This window comes from Chelonia mydas, chromosome 14, assembly GCF_015237465.2.
Source record: "Chelonia mydas isolate rCheMyd1 chromosome 14, rCheMyd1.pri.v2, whole genome shotgun sequence".
NCBI classification, from domain to species: Eukaryota; Metazoa; Chordata; order Testudines; family Cheloniidae; genus Chelonia; species Chelonia mydas.
In genome coordinates, this window is record NC_051254.2 from 4,649,838 (window position 1) to 4,667,332 (window position 17,495).

General features: G+C 45.0%; 1 long non-coding RNA gene across 2 annotated transcripts in view; it reads left to right on the forward strand.

The window, feature by feature from the left end:
* LOC119567490 overlaps positions 1 to 16,959 on the forward strand; it is a 97,301-nt gene extending 80,342 nt beyond the window's left edge. The window contains exon 7 of one of the 2 annotated variants that reach the window (XR_005227509.2): positions 16,725 to 16,959. This is a non-coding gene — a long non-coding RNA (uncharacterized LOC119567490). The remainder of the gene's footprint in view (positions 1 to 16,724) is intronic. The other variant, XR_005227505.2, reaches the window with a different exon arrangement.
* The last annotated feature ends 536 nt before the right edge of the window (positions 16,960 to 17,495 follow it).

The following is a 17,495-nucleotide window of genomic DNA, read 5'->3' on the forward strand; positions in this document are numbered from 1 at the left end:
GAGGCCACCGATGGACCTATCCTCCATGAACTTACCTAGTTCTTTTTGAACCCTGTTATAGTCTTGGCCTTCACAACATCCTCTGGCAAGGAGTTCCACAGGTTGACTGTGCGTTGTGTGAAGAAATATTGCCTTTTGTTGGTTTTAAACCTGCTGCCTATTAATTTCATTTGGTGACCTCTAGTTCATAGGACTATAAGCCAGGAACAGCTCTATTCTTTGTCAGCAGCATTGGGCTTCAGTTTCCCCAACTGTAAAAAACCAACAACATTAGGAATTTAGTGGAGCATAACCTTTGTGCTGGCCCTCTGCCCGCGGGTGTCCCTTTCACTTAAATCTCTATATCATAGGAGTCCAGGATTGGTACCTGGCCACGTGTCACTCTGAAGCCTAGAAAATCTGTTGAGTCAGCGTGAAGTGATTGAAACAGCTACATGCCTGGCTGAGAGAGCTCTTTTTGTTCAGAAAATCATGAAGTGGACTCACCTATGGGTTTCACAGTCTGTTACCAACCAGCGTTTAACTTCTCAGCCATTTTGACGGTACAAATTATACCTGTGTGTTGTCCAGCCACAGCAAGGCATGTATCTATGCCATGCCAAGAGTCCTACATTACTTTGATATCTGAGGTAACTCAGCCACTCATGACCATTACTGTACAGCTCGTTTGCCTGCAACAATTTCACAGGTTGCGTGCGGGAGGCTGCACTGCTAGAGGATTACTTGGCCCAGCTGCCACACCACTGCATTCCTAGTTAGTGTATAATCTATGGCTTGTTAAATCCGGAAACAGGACCATCGGGAAAGGGAGGGAATGGAGTGAAACACAGTGAGGTGGGAACAGATAAGGAAAAACCACAAGAATTTCCAGAGTCAATGGAATCTCTTCCTGGTATGGAACAGAAAGCTGCAGTGGAAATTACCTTTTTTTCTTTTGTTTCACTCAAATTTGGACAAATAATTATCTTTTTATCCTCTTATCAATGGCAGCTTCAAAGAGCGAGCCCCCACTCCCTAACTGACTTGGCGAAGCTTGTCCAGCCTGGTGTCGGCTCATTCCAAACCACGACATTTAACAAGGGCTGCCCCTCCAGGTAGAACATAGGCACCCATTCAAGGGGAGATTGCGTCAGAAGTAAGGCAAGCTAACGAGGGTTCATTAATGGAAAATGGGGTTCTCATGGTACAGGGCAAAATGCAAGCTGTGTCCAACTCTGAATCCATCAGCACAATATATGGTATGTTTTTTTGGTACTTGGATAATCATCCAAGTTTGGTTTTCTCTCAAACCTGCCCCAGTTTGCCAGAGTTGGGGATGCCACAATCTGAGGTAAGGGACATGAGGTTTTTTTATACGGTGTCTGGGGACCAGAGTTGACTTTAGCAGTTCCTAGGATAAACTATGTTGACTGTTTCTTAACAAAACATGGAATCTGGTGAAACTCATCAACCTTCAGGTTCCTTTATCAGTTCAAAACTCAACCCTGGTTCAGGGAAAGGTTTGCTGAGATTTGTAAGCCTTCAACTTAGGGGGAATTTCAAGCAAAACCCAGTGGGGTTTCAAAGTTTCAGGCAAACTCAGGCAAAGTCACAAGTGGAGCTGGGCCAATTTATGGTCAGAGGGTCAAAGTGAGATGAAATTTGTCAGCTGCAGCTGCATTTTGCTGTGAAAACTCACTCAGAGTTAAAGGAAAATGACCTTGAGAGACAGAGAGGGACAGAATGTTGGAATGGCCCAGAGGGGAGAGAAGGCTGAGAATTTTTTGCAGACTGGTTACAATGAGGCGCATGAAAGGGAGCAGAGTGTGGAGATGAGAATGAAAAGGATGCTATGATGGATGGGGACCACAACAGAGAGGGAAAGGTGAATGTTGGGGAGGAAGGAAGGGGAGAGTGGAGATGGTTAGGGGGAATGGAAAGGAACAGCTGGAGAGGAGGGAAAGGTGAGTGAACATTGTGGAGAAGGTCAGTGGTGAGCAGCACTGGAAGTACTGACTGGTGAAGAGCCTTGGTGCGTCCATCCGAGCTGGAGATGTCCCAGTTCTAGACATGCTGGGAAGAAGCCACCGAAGGCTGGTTCATGATATTTTCACCCCCAGGCAATACTGGGCAGGTCTGGGAGAATTAAACAGAAAACTCAATCCAAAGGTTCCATCAGCAAAACAGTTCTCTGTGCCCTGGCAGGGTCTGTCCTTTACACTGTCCTCCATCATTATTTAGCTTATTGAAAAACAAATGGCAAAGTGGTTTGCCTTGTGGGTTTCCCTTTAACTCTTCCTGCTCCTTCCAAGCCTCAGCTGTAGAGCTGGACTGAAATGCAGTCCATTTTGCTATGAGCTCACATTTTGGAGAGCAGCAAAATGTATTCAACCACAGAAAACTAAGTAATGGTAAGGGCCTGACGTAAATCCCACAGAAGGAAATTCAGAATTAAGGCTGAAAATTTAGACTGACACAGCAGCCCAACTGAAAAGAGAAAAAAAAATGGAATTCATGTCGCCATTAAGTGATCTAAGGCCAAAGTCAGGCCCTGAACTCTGGATTAAATTGACCTGATATATTTTTTTTATTTTTGAATGACAAGCTGCTGACATCTCACAGAAAAGAAACAAACGAAAAAGTCTAGTCGATGGGGCAATTGACAGGGACTCAGATGACATGGATTCTATTTCTACCACTGCTGCTGAGTGACCTTGGGCAAATCATTTCGCCTTTCATTGCCTTGTTTTCCCCAGCTGTAAAATGGAGATGATGATACTGAATGCCTTGTAAAGTGCTTTGAGATCGATGGATGAAAATGACTAGACAAGAGCTAAGTCTTCTGCTCAGAGAGCGGGTGTTTTCTTTTCTTTTCTTTAGTTTGTTTTAATTACAAAGGACGTTTGTGTGAAGACAGAGGGGAAGATTCATCACACGGGGTGCAAGGTCTGAAATTGGCAGCTTGCATCTCACCTGTTCAGGGGATGCCTGTTTGGTCCCTGGTACTGGTAAGGGAAACCCTGAGATCTGTCCCTTACTTGCTCCCTGATGCAATGACCTAGATGGGCCATTGTAGGAGCAAAGAACTGCCAGGGTGTAGGAAAACCCAGGTCACACCCCCTCCAGCCCCAACATGGTCCCTTCTCCCTTATTCAGTCTGTCCCTTCCTGGCATGCCCCCTGCAGCAAGGGCGTTTCCTGCCTGCAGTGGAGCAGTTAGCAGGGTCCTCTGTTCTAGGGGTTTTTTTGTGAAGTAGAGGGCCTTACACCTACCTGATGGCCCCTTTGTGCCAGCCTAACTGGTACAGGGGTCACACAGCAGTGACAAATCTGGCTCAGAGACCTGCTCTCTGTCACAAATCCAGAATAACTCTGCCGCTATCAGTGAAGTGCTGTGCTCTCATGCTGGTGGACGTGAAAGGAGAATTTAGTCTAGGACATTTGCTCCATCAAGGCACACTCTATTTGTGCACAAATGTAGATGCGTAAATACTTGCATATTTTTGCTGTCAGACCTCAGGCCTCTTGATGTCACCACCCCAGTCTTGCAAAGGTGCAACTGCTTCCTGTGGGGCTGAGGGTCCTGTACTCCAACTGGCTCTAGGTCATGGTCGAGAGCTTGCCATGTCAGGTGGGATCCACAGAAGAGGAGAAATACAGAACATTTCTGCTCTCAGCAGAAACATCCCTGCATTGTAAGTTTTCAAAAATCTTTCATGAGCCATCAGCAAATCTTTAAGCCAGACACTATCTAGGCTGAGATGTTCCAAATATAATTTACCTTGACAATGTCCAATTTGTCCTAACACAGCCCTCCTCAAGAATTCGTTACCCATTCACAGATGGAAAATCCTATAGCACTGAAGGGACTGCGTCGGTGTGGTTCTGGATCCCATATAACAGTCTGTTTCCTTGCAGCTTCTCTAGTGGTGTGGCCCCAATGCACAATGGAACAGAACTGAATATGTGCTTTAGAAAGCCTGGCAAGTAGGGGATTTTGAATGGGAACTCCAACAGAGCCATAAACTCTGGAGGCAGAAGTAAACAGGATAGCTGAGGGGTCTAAGAATGGGATACCAAGCCTACTTGTTTAAATTGTCAGTGTAGATCTAACCCCAGACAGTTGTAAACGGAAGCTGTTACCATCTCGTGGTGACTTCAGTTTGACATGAGCTGGTGTCTCAACCCAAATCCTGGATAGACTAAAGCTTGTCGCAAAGCTACCACCACTGTCATCTCAGTGAGGAGGCCAAGGACTAGAACATGCAAACTGAATTCCCCTCTGATGTCTGGAGCCCATATAAGCGTAGCGGTGGGGTGACATGGAGGAAGCTTGCATTACCACTGTGGTGCAGTGCCGCCCAGAGGATTCAGGGGTCCTGGGGCAAAGCAATTTCGGGGGCCCCTTCCATAAAAAAAGTTGCAATACTATAGTATTCTGCAGGGCCCGGGGGCCTGGGGCAAATTGCCCCACTTGCCTCCCCCTCTGGGCGGCCCTGTTATGGTGTTAGAGCAGGATGGGACTTTCCCCCCTCGTTAAAAATTTCGACCAAAACAAAAAAAGTTTTCACACTCATCAATTTTTTTTCCTATAAAAAATTTGGATTTTAGAAATGGAAATAGGTTTGGGTTTGTTATTTGATAAAAAAACATTGCTTCTGTGAAAAATGTCATTTTTGATGGAACCCTGTTTTTTGTCAAAAAAGAGAGGGGGAAAAAAGCTTTTTTTGTTGAAAAAATTTCAACCAGCTGCAGTGGTGGAGATAATAAAACCATGCCAACCTCTTGCACTGTCATCACTAAAATGCCAGCTGAGGAGCTGATCCGTACAATTCAAGAAAGGAGAGAGGCACTTTTAAAAAGGTGGAACATGCTGCCTGAAATTGAAATCACCCAGTGGCAGATGGCCTGTTTGGAGCTATTCTGGATCTTGCATTCATTATATTCAAAGTGTTTTTAAAATCAAGAGCAGTCACAGAGCAGTATTGCATTTGGAAGCATGTTTATCAGTCATCCAGTTCAGAGGTGAATGGGATATAAATGAGACCCACATGTTATCGGCTAATATGTGAAATTTAGAAAGATCATTAAAGACAATCAAGGCCCCTAAAAAGACTCCGTGCCTGCTTCCCCCACCCTTTATTTTCTTTCCTCTCTCTCTTTCTTACCAACACAAATGGAGAGAGCTAGATTCCAGGGTGCAGGGATTTGTTTGGGGTAGGGCGCATGGAGAGCTGGAATCAGAAGCACATATTGAACATACGGGATCATGTATAGGCAGGTTAAGAAATGGCAGGAAAGTGAAATATGACTTCTTCTTTCCAACCTTCTTTAATCTCAGTCCCTTTCCGCCTTTCTCTTCCTGCTCCAGCTCCTTCCTTTCAGGTCCCAGGTGTCTGCCATTAGCCAGAGAGAACTCAGGATACCACACGGCTTATTTCTGGTGGCGTGAGCAGTTTCTTCTTGGGAGGCCTGTCAAAATGCAGCACTTCATTACTCTCCTCTGTGCAAGCTAGCAAGACCTGGTTTGGGACCAGGTTCCTCTGGATTCCTGGAAGGCAAGGAGCCGCCTGTGTTCTGGATCTGGGGATACAGATTTTAAGTGTAGACGGGACCACTGGGATTATCTAGTCTGACCTCCTGTGGGACACAGGCCATAGAATTTTACACAGTAATTCCTGTCGTGCTGGGAATTGTTCTTTCCTATTACAACAGGAGGTTTTGCCCAAATCCATTCTGAGTGCAGGATCCCCACTGTCTGTCATTTCCCACATGCTGGCTGCATTGCTGACCCAATTGCTTATTGGTTTAACATACAGCAATTAACATAAAATATTACCAACTTGGCGGGTTAAATTAACTCGCCAGATTCACGCCTTCTGTCCTGGGTTGCAAGTCGATGTGGCTTTCCCTGGGGCTTGTTTCTCGGTAAGCAATGCTTCTCCTTGCATCAGTCTACTTGTTAAAAGTACACACACCTCTCCCCTCCAGCACCTGCGCTGGGAGAAGGGGATTATTGCATGTCTCTGGAATCTGATTCATCTTAACCTAGACATAATATTCATAATATAATATTCCCTGTATATTACATTTCCTGTTGCCTCACACATGGTCCTAGTAAATGATTAGGGTTAAAGGAGATGAAAAAAGGAGGCTCCAGTGATATTTTTTCTGCCATTTCTCTACCTGGAGTTTGAACTCTGCCAGCTTTTTCCATTTCAGTGTTTGGGAACACCAAACCAAAGCATCCCTCTGGGCACCTGGCACTGGCCACTGTCAAAAGACAGGGTACTGGGCTAGATGGACCTTTGGTCTGACCCAGTAGGGCCATTCTTATGTTCTTTGGTCAGAAATTAAAAACGTTTACAAATGATTACCTCTGAAAATTCACTGCCGTGGGATCCTTCTGAGCGTCTGCCGGTTACATGAGGTAGGTTCCTAAGGAAACTGATTGAAGTTGTAAGATTCCCGTGCCCACTGAAAGCAATGAAGAGACTCCCTCCTTCCACAAGGTTCTAGCTGGCGTTGACCATTTCCAAACCCCAGGGTTCAGATCCTCACCCCCACTCCAGTCCCTTTATGCCAGGTGAAAGGGTAAAATGCTATAAAAGGGAGCAAAAGCCCCGTTTGCAAAGATCTCCTCGCAAACCTTGGAAAAGTGGGTGTGCCAGTGGCAGGGGGGGCATGTTGGGGGTGGGACACTAAGTATATTCTGGGCAGCACCGATGCCCACAGCAAGGCTGCTGTTAACTTAGGTAGGTGCCCAGAGCTGTCTAAGTTGTGTTGGGGCTCTCTTTGGTCCTCAGAGCAGCCCAGGTTCTGCAGGGTACAAAATGAGCTTAGAACGACCATAACTTCCTGAGCTCCCCGGGTTGTGAGTTCTGTGCTGTGCCACTTAAAAGTGCAGCACAGAACTTTGCCCCTGGTGTATTCAAGCTGAGTTTTTGGATTGGGCCCATCCTCAATGGCTATTTTGATTTCCTAGCCCCGGAACTGCTTATCCGAGGGGGAAACCGGTTTTCGCTGCAAAACGTGCATGTCCCCCCGCACCCCCATATGGGCAAGAGGCAGTAACAGAGAGCTCATGGCTCTGCTGCTGTTGAAGTGAATGCGATTGTCACCGTTGAGTTCAGCGAGAGCATGATCGTGACGACAGACAGCTCATGACGGCAACTGGATTATCCCTATTGCTTGTTACCACTGGGCGCTCGAGAAATGTAGTCGGCCAGTTGCCTTTGTCTCAGCCTCGCTGTCTTTTGTCACCGCAGCCACCCTGCAAAACGAATGGTATCATTTCCTAATGGAGGTGGAACTTTTCTTTGAAAGGTGAATGCACTGAATTGGGGGGGGGAACCCCAAGCCAAACAAAAAGCCCCCCCTGGCCCCCAATCCAGACCAAACAATTCCAGATGCAGCAGGCTTTCCCCAAACAATTCTGAAATGGGCAAGAACCTGCGACGGGTGGGTTGGCTGTCTCCCCACAGCTGATTTGATAGCTCACTTGCTGGGTTCACCCTCCCTCCCGAGACTGGCGCTGAGGAGACCAGGCGTTCGGGCAATTGGTTCCGCTCTCGGGCCTAGTCTAGAAAAAGAGAGGGGAGTCTAGTCATTTGTCAAGCTGTGAAACCTCTTTTCATGCCAGCTGCCCCAGATAAGTTTGATTAAGCTTCACTTTACTGTTTCTACAGTCAAATTACACCTTTGCCTCATTGTCTCTTTGTAGATAGCTTCGGTTCTGGTATGGCCCCCTTCAACCCAGTGTCTGAGTGGCTCCAAGTCTTCAATGTATTTATCCGTGAGTTCAAGTCTCCTGCATCCCAGTCTGTAGCTCTCACTACTGGACCCTCCTTCCACCGGATCTTTATAGTCCCCTGCTTTCTCACTTCTCAGCCACTACACCACTATTGAACTGGGCATTTTTATTTATGAGCCAAACTAGAGCTGATGGAAAAGTTTCGGTCTAAGGGGATATAGGGGCACATGAGCATGATTCCTGCCTCTGCCACTGACCTCCTGGGTGACCTTGGGCACATCACCGTAACCATCTGTGCCTCAGTTTCCCCAGATTTAAATAGGAAATGATAGTATTACTGGCCTTCCTTAATAAAGCCTTCTGAGACATGTGGATAGAACGGGCTGTATAAGAATTAAACATTATTATTATTATAGATATTATAATATAAAACCATCAGGAAAAGATAGGTCCTTATAACTCCCCTATCATTAAAACAAACCCTATGTGGCTGGAAGAGATCAGAGCTGAATAAAATCTGGGCAAACACAATTTCCCACAATGAAATGCAGCAATGCCAAATACGTTTTATTTTCCAAGGTTTGCTTCCCCCACCCCCCATTCCATAGTAGCCAGAGCAAAGGAGTACACTGGCCTGATGAAAAGAAAGGAACTTTGCCCAACTCCTGGATTTAATGAATCGCGCTCTTAAGAAACAACAACAGAATGCTCCGCTCAGGCTGGCCAGGCCTCAAGATGCTTTCAGCTACACTAGGATCTCAGCCAGCCTTTCTGAGTTAGGTTTCCTGAGGTTAGCACATGGGTATTTGTCAGTAGCTTTTGGATAAAGCTGGTTCTAGGATCCATCAAATCGAAGAGAGAGGGGCTGTTGATCGCTGCCTCGCGTTAGACTGAAACAAGGCTTCCCTTCGGGGAAGCCACAAAGCCATTTTTCATCCACGTCATCAAAGTTGCCTTCTGTTTGTTTGGGAGACAAAAATAGCTTTTGCTAAGAGGACGCCACGATTACACATCCTGAGGTGTCCTGGTGAGTCAACAGGCCCCGAGCAAGCTCTAGCTGCTGATTTTGCAGATGGGCGTGGAGCTGTGGGCTCTGGGTGGTGCAGTGATCAGGAAACACCGTAGGAGGGGGCCTTGGCTTTAGTGAATCTTAGCTGTGGCTATGCACTGAAAATCCTCTCCAGAAGACGTAGGCAGGACCTTGCAAACTGGTTTGTGTCCTGTTGCTTTTTAAGGGCCCCGATTCTTTCTCAGGGCAGCCTCCTGGGAGATGCTGCATACCCCCTAACTCACGCAGAGGAATGCTAGGTGCATCCTTCAGGGACTGACCTTAAAAAGCAGAAGGACAAGGGGGAAAGTGTAAGCTATATCTGTGTCTGTCTGTCTCTGTCCAGCTGCTTGTCTCTCTCAGACCTATCCACATTTGTACTGAGCTTGTCACCATAATTTGCGACATGGAGGGCCTGACACGCCATGGCTTTGCACCTTGTGCCGTCATTTATACCAGGGCAAAGTGACTCTGATCTGATTTAGTAGCATGTTACATCTAGTTTGCAGGCATGTAAATGAGGACACAGGAGAATTAGGCCCTGAGCCTCTGGTTCTGGGACTAGCACCATCGAAGGAAGGGCGATTCTTCCCTACCGCTTGCTCTAAACTGGGTGTCCTTCCCCACATCACATCCTTCCCCACCTTATTCCATTTCTGCTATGAAGGCATGGGAGAGACTCCGCATTCTGATACCCGGGTATGTAATATGTGCCAGGGCCACCAAGTGAGCAGGAGTTTGACACAGCCTTCTTCCCTTTAACACTGTTTGCCATAGCAGCAGCTCTGCAATTTCACATCCCTGGCAATGCTTAATTTCCAGGACTATCCAGTGCCGTCAACAGCAGGCTTGTGTAGGACAGAGATAGCTCAGGGACTAAACTCTGTGGCATGCCTTATCATAAGAAATGTGGGGAATGGCTTGTGTTGAGCTATGCATGGGTTGGAGCCCTGTATGGGAAGTATGGGAAGCCTCAAACTCAGGTGTCTGGAGAAGCTGACCTGAACAGGTCTCCTGGTTATACATTCAGATCAGGCAGGCTGAAGAAACACATGACCAGCGGGAGAGCAGGATTGTATAGCATAGACTGGCCAAGTATGTCTGGGTCCCCTTCTGTCACTGATCCACAGAGCATGGCCACCCGCTGCTGTTCCCAGCTAATGGAGTTAGTCATTTCGCTCAAGTGGTAGACATCTGGGCGTTGGAGCTAGTGAGCCCAGTTTCATTCTCTGTCAATAACACAACCGGAGAGGTCGTAACAACAGCACAGAAATGAATGCAGTAGGAAAGTCACCAGAACTGTAAAGAAATGCCATCAAACATGTGGGACCACGTCTTAAAGCCATTTCTCTCAACTCCTGCATGTTGCTGAAGGTAACTTCATTAACAATTAAGAGCAGGAAGATTCCAGAATCCTTGCACAGGATGGCCTGTCCCACTGATATCATGAGGTTCTCACGCTTGGGTGAGATTCTTCGCGTCTGATCAAACCAAACCCTGAAAGGCTGCTGGGTGGTTTCCTGGAATGAGCAAACAAACAAGGGAGTAGCAGAGGCTAAGAATAGGGCTTGACAGTGCAGCACAGGGATGAGTTCTGGGTTTTGTAAAAAAAAACCCCACAGACATAGTCCCCTTCCATTCTTGCATAATCTTCTGAGGATTTCATAAAACTTCTGGAGACACTAAGGGAGGGAGGGATGCATGGTCGTGTGGCTAAAGTGAGGACTGGGTGTCAGGACTCCTGGGTCCCATTGCCAGCTCTGCCACAGTGTCGATGTGTAATATTGGGCAAAGTCACTTAGCCTCAGTATTTTTCAATCGCCCTTGGTGTAAAATGCTTATGTACCTCTGAGCGGTGGTGTAATGCTTAGATAATTGCGGGCAGATCATGGCTAGTCAGTGTGTAGGAAAGAAGAGTGCAGAAGTGTTACTAATACTTTAATTTATTTTTAATGGGTCCCTACATGCTGTTTTTAGTGCTAGGCCCTGTATGAACACATAGTAAGGGATGGTTCCTTTCCCATAGACTTGCAGTGTAAACAAGCAAAGAGTAGGAGAGTAAACAGAGGGTGAATGACCTTGGAGAATGTCAATGGCAAACGCTACTTCTTCTCCTGAGTCCCCGTCCAATGTGCTGTCCACTCCCTCTCTTCAAGAAGCTCCCACTCTCCCGTGCCTTTGCAAAGGGGCCAGGCAGTTACAGTGGTCTCACCTAGGGGGTATTTCCCTTCATGCATTCATCTGAGTTATTATTATGACATACAAGTGCAGTAGGAATACCACACCACCACACATACAATGCTAATAAAATCTAATATCGTGTCTCATGCCAGCTATGTCATTTTAACCCATCTCGCTGCTGCATATGTCAAAAATCAAGTTATTACCTGCTGAATTAAAGATGACTTCAGTGTCTCTGAATGGATAGTTACTCATCATGAAGTGGGCTGTAGCTCATGAAAGCTTATGGTCAAATAAATTTGTTAGTCTCTAAGGTGCCACAAGTCCTCCTTTTCATCAAGTTGACTGTTCCCATCCATATCATTGCTTGGGCCTGGGTAGGACGTCTAACCGGTCATACTCGCTAACAAATGCTGCATAAACTACACAGCATGGACTTCTCATGTGCTAGGTATGTTAGTTCATGAAAATCCTTAGCAAGGGTATAATTAGGAATGACCTCACCCGCCTTATACATGTGGAACTTGACGAGGCTTGCCATGTTGCAACTTCTCCCCCACTGACACAAGTAAACAGATGGCAGTGAAGTTTTCCCAGAGGGCTGGCTGCTCCGTTTATGTGGTGTGCCAGCCTGTGCCAGATTCAAGGTTTGGAGATGCCTGTCTGTGGGTTTTCACATAACAGTCACGACAGCCAGCTGGGTGATTCTCATCTGCTCAGAAATGGTTACCATTAACTTGCCGTTTGCACGTAACAACTGATGTGGGCTGGGAAGCTACTTGAAGTGCTTTGGTATTAAATATTGCCAGTGATTTTCTGTGGAAAATTTTGAGACATTTTTGGGGGGGTGGGTCTCAAATTTGAATTTTTTTCTATGAAAAAAAGAAACCCAAACTGAAAACTTTTTGGTTTTTTGCTCCCCAAACTTTTTTTCCAATGGCAAAATGGAAACTGATAATTTTGGGGGGTTTGTGTTTTTTGGCAAAAGGTTTAAAAATGAAAAAAAAAAAAACTAAAAATGTTCACTTAGTCAGAAAAGACCATTTTCCCTTGGGAATTATTTTAGATGGAAAATTTTTGACCAGCACTTGTCAAAAAGAATGGCCTTGTGTCAGCAAGTGGCAGCTCAGGAGATGATTGTGCTTATTTAACTGGTTTCTGTAGTATAAACTGTAGCCTCTCTTCCTGCTCTGTTTCCAGGGTTTCTCCTGTCTTAGAGAGAAAAAAAATTGGCACCGAAACCTAACAGTTTCAAAGGCTTCCAGCTCTTTCTGTCAGCCCTATACTGCCATGTCCTTCTCCCCACTGCGCCTATCTTTATCTCAGCTGGGAGGCCAGTTTGTCAGCACTCAGCCTTTCCTCTCCTCTGCTGTCATGTTATAATCTCTGTCCTAGCAGAAATGAATGCCAAGAAAGGCTGCATTTTTTATCCGGAAATTTCAACCTGCAAAACATTTCTGGAAATCAGGATTTATTCAGGGGCAGGGTTTTCTGCACCTTCCTCGAAGCATCTGGTGCCAGCCACTGTTGACAAGAGGAGACTGGGCTAGATGGACCGCTGGTCTGAGCCACTCTGGCAGTGCTTACATTCCTACATCAAGCTTTTCAGGAGATCTCTAACCCTTATGGTACAATGCCCAGCATCTTCAAAAGGAAGGAGGGTCCTGGAGTATTGACCTCTATAGAGGACCACTTTCCCGTGTGAGCTCCTAGTTTTGTAGCTGTTTATTTGCAGAGTTGAACCCTTCCCCAATCCAGTCCGACGTTTCAATCAGCATTAGCTGCATTGGTGCAAGCGACTTTTGAAGCTGTTGCAGCAAATCTGCAATAGGGGGCTGCAGTGGGTCAGCCACATAGCTAAAGCGGTCCTAAAATCCCCAGTGTAGCCACGTCCACAGAAAACCCAGGATCTTTTGAAGACCTGATTACAAATGTCTAGGAATCTGCTCAGGAAAAACAACAGGTTTTTTCATTTCATTTTTTTTTTTACACTGCATGTCCTCATAAAAATTCCAAGGCACCGGGCAAGCCAAAAGTAAGCGCCATGCCAGGGATGTTAAATACCCAACCTACGTCAGCAAGGAACTTGCTCTTAATCAACAATCCACCTGAAATACCTCAGGGAAAAGACAAAAATATGTGGAAACATGTTACGGCAGACTGAAGCCATCTTGGAGAATAGCTGCCATGCAAAGAGCACGCCGGAAAAGAGACAGCTATGTCTGTCCACTTCAAAAGCCGCTGGTTAACTTAAAAGTATCCCTTTTGATCCTAGCATAATGAAACACTCTAGATTTAGTAAGCAAATGTTCAATATTCAGGTTTCAATTACCCTGTTTGGAAATGTGGTCGGCACCAGTAATTTTCCTACTTATGACATGCTTTATAATAAATAATTTTAAAATAATCATAAATAGCAATAGCATTTGATCATCGGGGCTTTGAAAATGAACCTTAGATTTGAGTACAGTACACAAAATAGGTTTTGCTATGGTACATCCCTAAAGCGATGTCTCTGTTCCTCTTTTGCCATAATTAAATTATTGCTTATAAGAACTTCTGCTTGGTCAAAAAAGAGCATGCAAAAATCAAAATAATTCCATTTCCCTGTTTTCCATGAGCCCTTAGCCAAGTTGGCCAATAAGTAAGGCAAAAAAAGGTATGTATTGTGTACTCACTTAAAACTTGGCTAGAAACAACTTTTTATTGTCAAATTTTTTTTTTCCATGCCCAACTTGGCTACTCCAAACTAATCCATTGCCAAGTTTCTTTAGTGTGTTATTTTCCTCTGTGTTATGTGTTTAAAAACATAAAAAAGGCTGCCCCCAAAATATTCTACAACAACTCTGCACAGACAAAAGTAGAGAAGGTTGGATTAGACTTACCGCAATCAATACCGGTTATCCAAATGCTGGTGTTAAAAACTAGCTCCATATTGCTTTCTTTTCTCCCTCCTTTACCAGTGTAGCACAACATTGTAAGATCTGTAAATGTACAATTCTAACAAATACATCTGAGTCTCTAAGACCCCCTTCCAGCCACAGTGGAGACAGTCATATGATGTTACTATAAACCTCACTTGTCAGGTTGTAGGGACACTGGGATATGGCTGTTTGCGAGTGCTGCTGCATGGTTCAATGTGGTGGCATTTGTCAGAATAACTCGTGGGAACCCATAGTCTTGTCTGCATGACACGTGTTCCATGTCTGTCTGGATCACTGTAACATGCTTTGTGTTATGTATGCGCCTAGCTATGGCTGCTTCATGAAAATGGGGCTGTGATTGGGTCATACTTGAAATCAATCTTAAAAAAACCCCAAAACCCCTAAAAAAAAAATCCTGTAATTTTGTCTCATATGTAATGCCTTATGTCAATGATCTTTCATCACAGTAAAATAAAAAATCCAAGCCCCTGTATATTGAGAGACATTACACACTTACAATTCTGGTTTCTTAAATGGGTACCTGTCGGTCACATAGGAGCTTTGTAGGAAGAAAGAGAGAGAAGAAAGGAGTTGAGGAAGAGCGAGGCAACAGAATGTACACAAACAGTCTATCAAGCATATGCTTCCTATCCCTGTGGTCAGATGGCAGTCCCTTAATTAACGATGGTCCCTAAATTAATCCCTAACTTCCACTCACTAGCCTGAGGCACTGGAAATTGATGAGAACACGTAAGTGTTTGCTAGTGGCTGGTGAACCTCCAAAAGTTTCAGGGTGTGGTTTCGGGAATGTTCCGACATCTATCACAACTTGGGGAAATCTTTGGAGACAGCTGAGATTTCCCATCCAGTTCTGCAGGCTTGAGGATTCTGGAGAATTCAAAAAGGGGATGGCAAATCAGCCAGACATGTGGGTGTTTAGCCAAACCTCTAAATGTTATGAACTTCAGTAATTACTCATTTTAAAAAAGCCAGTGGTCTGGGTCCCACCAGGGCTTCAGAGAACTGAGGATGATTTCTCTCGGCTATACCATTCCTGGTGCCTCTCTATGGGTCTGAACCAAACCTATGGAAGTCAATGGGAAGACTTGCATTGGCTTTGGATCAGGCCCTATTTACTACAGCTTGAAGATTACACAGGAGGCAAGAATCATGAGGTTGAGAGGGATTTAAGATTTAGATTGAAATTAGATCCCCAGGGTATAGAATCTGAGTAACACCTTCATCCCCTTCTGAGTCTTCCAGGCCTGACCTTTCACAAGCACCATTTCCTGACCAGTGACTCCAAAGAAAATCGAACTCCTCCTTGGCATTTAATGGAAATCTGCACAAAACTTGTCAAAATACACCGCCGTGCCTGTCAGATGCCTGGGACAAGACCTCTCCAGTAGTTTCCAGAAACCCAGCTCAATTACTTACATTTTAAATTATCTTTAATTGTCACATGTGAGCTACAGAAACATTCCCCCCCTTCTCCGAACCAAGACCTTGCTATTAAGCGTCACCCCATAATTGCAGCTTTAATAAGTATACTGTAGCAGGTCAACAACGAAGGTTAGCCCAGGGTGAAGCTAGGTGAAACCAACTGCTTAATATGAGTAAGTGAAAGTGACACACCACAATAGTCTGATCAATTACGTATGGGTAGTTTGGATTGTAAACTTTTTAGTGAATGTAATTACGTAACCAGATGTGTTAATTCAGTCTCCCCTTCTCACCCTTTCATTGCCTTAGAATACTATTTTTTTCCTATTTCTTAATGTAAGAAAATCACCTTAACTACAGTATCTATCTTCACAGCCAGCAAGGTTTTCACAGGAGCTGAGCACTGATTTGATACTGCACTGCCCTAGATTACTGAAACATCACCACCATGACCAGCTTTTATTTTAGTCCATTTTTCCATAGTTCCAGAAGGGATAGCCCTCTTGGTGCTGATATCGTACAAGTTAAGGAAAAATGTTAAGGGGAAAAGCCTGCAGATCTTACTTGGGCAAAATTCACATTGCAAACAATTGCTGGTTCTTACTAGGTTGGAAGGGTGAGGAAAAGATCATAATCTTGTGTGTGTTCCACCCATGTGCTGCGGGTATGGGATAGGTACATTGAACAAAACATTTGTTCACAGAACGAACAAAAACATTAATTAACGAAGGTGTCATTAAGAACTCACAAGAGGATTATTAAAAGTTTATGAGATCAGCTGGTGTAAATGAACATCCCTCCACTGAGGAGCTGAATGATGATGTCACTTTAAGCAATACCTCTGAATATAATTAGACACACTGCAGCAAATCTTCAAAAGCAGCCTGTAAATCAGCACCCCTACTGTTGCACACCCAAAACTTTGAATGTATAGGGGCAAATGGTGTCAGTGAGCATTCTTGAGTTGCCCGCATACATGCAGTCGGTTTTTAGCCGGAGAAAATAATTGCACTGGCTGTTTAGGGGGGCAGGGTGTGAGCAATCGTGTCCCATCTGTGCATGTGATGGTGCCGTCTATTGGCTGTAACTTGGAGAAAGTAAAGAACCTTCGACTACCACCAGCAGAAGGAGATCTTTTCATTCAAAGGGTTGTATTTCAGGAGCTGATGGAAAATCTAGTTATGTGTAGGTGATTTATCTAGCACTTCTTTGCATTGTCTGGAGCTCACGGAAAATCTGGCCTGTTATCTTTGGCCAGATTTTTTTTTTTTAACTGGACTCTCAAGATTTTCCTTTATTGGAGCTGGGGGTTGAATAATTTTATGTTCCTTATTTTATCCAGCTTATCACATTAATAACTGCCTTTCTCTCTCCCTCCCTTTCCCCCTCTCTTGCAGAATGCTCGGACTTGTACCAAACATAACGTTAGTCACACACCCTTGGGATAGAAACATGCAGAGAAAACAATGAAACAAGACTGTTTATAAAGCCGTCAACACATTAGCCAGTAGAGAGGAGCCCAAGTTTCCATGTAAAGTCCTGAATGGACGCGAGCGACGTGAAACACATGGAAAATGTGGAGTAAGGAATAAAATTATAAATAAAATAAATTGGGAATGCCATTTTAGTCATCACGATTTGTGTTCCTAGTAACCCAAAACTCCTCCACCTATGGAAAATGGCATGTTTTTCCAGTGAGGGAACCAGGTGGAGGGGAGGGGTTGCGAAAGTGCAGTGGGAGGATGTATTGGTTCATAGCTAGAGCAGTAGGACAGGGACTCAGGACTTCAAATTGCTAGCCCTGGCTCTACCAATGACCTTGCAGTACAATCTTAGGAAAGTCTTTCACTCACTCAGACGTAAGTTGTACACGAGTCTTGTGTTGGCCCTTTGAACAGAAAGGACTTTTTCTCGCTGCACTTTGTTTAGACTAGTGAAAAGTGCAGCGGTGTAACAGTGTCGATTCTCCTCTCACGGAGGCACACTGCTCCAGTGCAAAATGGTGCTTTCACCAGTGTGACTTACTGGGATGGGTGGTGCTGGTGCTATCTCTGTTTCCCTTGCGCCTACACGGGGTGGAGAAGGGTTGAACCTCTACTGCCACACTGGTGGACGAGAGCTTAGTTACACAGCGAAGCTCACTCAAAATGGGGAAATTTAGCTCACAC